The 1,924-nt window shown below is 34.7% G+C and overlaps 1 protein-coding gene across 4 annotated transcripts in view; it reads left to right on the top strand.

Annotated features, from left to right (window-relative positions):
- The window catches only part of LOC106870350 (uncharacterized), a 40,576-nt gene that overhangs the window by 30,840 nt on the left and 7,812 nt on the right, over positions 1 to 1,924 (top strand). The gene's annotated exons all lie outside the window — the stretch shown is intronic.

The raw sequence follows: 1,924 nt of genomic DNA, 5'->3' as shown, positions 1-1,924 counted from the left end.
TATATATGTACATATATCATCATCAGCAGCAGCAGCATTTAACAGTCATTTTCCATGCTGGCATGGGTTGGATAGTTTGACGGGATCCAGTGACCTACGTGGATCCAGTAGCTCTGCATGGGACTCCAATGTCAGCTTTGGTATGATTTCTCTTGTATGTAGTTATATATACACATAATATATATATATAAGTATGCTTATACACACACACACACACACACATATATACATTGGTTTTAGTTTATTAACATTTTCCCTATGAAGAAGGGAATTGCTAGGAGCTGGTTTCTATATGTGGACTATGCCGAATAACCCCAGTAAATACTTAAATATTGAATTTTACAAAAACTTGAATAGCGTTTACTATCCAAATGGTTACTTAACTGGGAAACGATGGCTGCTGCTGCTTAAATTTGCTTACAGAGTAAGGGAGAAAGAGAGAGAGAGACAGAAAGAGTGATTATCATGAGATGACAGAGAGGCTGAATAGTCTTCTTAAGGGGAGAGAACTGCTTCAGGGTTTGTATCTTAGCTTTGGGGTTTTTTCTTTCCTTCCTTTATCTTGGGAGGTCTCTTTTTCTATGAGTGAAAGAGTATATGATGCTTCCATATTTCCATAAAATCCACTTATTGAATATTCTTGTGGATTTTGCTTTTATTTACTCTGATGGGACAAGTCTTTTATCTTTTGCTTGTTTCAGTCATTAGACTGTGGCTATCCTGGGGCACTGGCTTGAAGAATTTTTAGTCAAATAAATTGACCCCAACACTTATTTTTAATCTTTTATTAGCCTGGTACATATTCTTTTGATTTCTTTTGCTGAACCTCTAAGTTACAGGGATGAAAATACACCAACACCAGTTGTGAAGTGGTGGTGGGGGACGAAAACAGACACTGACACACACACACACACATAAAGAGAAAGAGAGAGGGAAAGAGAGAGAGAGATGTACAATGAGTTTCTTTCAGTGTCCATCTACCAAATCCAGCCACAAGGCTTTGGTCAACCCAATATTATAGTGGAAGACACTTGCCCAAGGTGCTACAAAGTGGGACTGAACTCGAAACCATGTGGTTGGGAAGCAAGCTTCTTACCACACAGGTATGCCTAAGCCTATTTATGGATTAACCCTTTAGCATTCAGATTGTTCTGTTAAGCATAGTGCTTGTTTATTCAAAACGGTTTGAATTAATCATGCATTATCTCGCTGCTTCTAGCTTTCAATGATGTGATTGTTTAAGTTTTAAGAATGACATTGTATGATTGGTGTGAGGGACTGAGTTTAGGCCATTTGAACATGAAACATGTAAACTATTTGGGCCAAATATGGCTGGTTTCAATGCTAATGGGTTAAATTTTAAAGTGAATATTATCTGATCTCTTTCATTAATTGACTGTCCCGTATGTGTATGCATACATGTATATATTTCACTCTCTCTCTCTATATATATAGTAACTATTGAAAATGTTTTTATTTTCCATCCTCTTCGAAATTGCTCTTAACCGTAGTTTGGATTTTGACTGTTCGTTCTAGCATGTAAGGTGTCCTGTTAGGGGTCATCTCTTTTGTGTAGAAATGTACACTAATTTTATTTGAATATATATATATATATATATATATATAGGAGGGAGAATATACAAAAAATAACAACAGACGAGGACAGGTGGTGTAAATAACAAAAGTATATATTAGTATTATATATATATATTGTCATACCGGCCATGACGAAGGGAAATAGCCCTGAAACTCGAGTCGCCTTTATATATATATATTTATATTTATATATTTATATATTTGATCCTTTATATTGAACACTCAATATTTCATCTACATTCAATACTTTCTTTCATGGTGCCATCCATTTTTATGTTATTTTATTTTATATTGTATATTGTATATCATATTATATATTGTATATTCC

The sequence above is a fragment of the Octopus bimaculoides genome, chromosome 26 (genome assembly GCF_001194135.2).
Source record: "Octopus bimaculoides isolate UCB-OBI-ISO-001 chromosome 26, ASM119413v2, whole genome shotgun sequence".
Classification (NCBI taxonomy): Eukaryota; Metazoa; Mollusca; class Cephalopoda; order Octopoda; family Octopodidae; genus Octopus; species Octopus bimaculoides.
The sequence above is the reverse complement of the archived record's forward strand: the minus strand, read 5'-3'. Positions and strand labels throughout refer to the sequence as shown.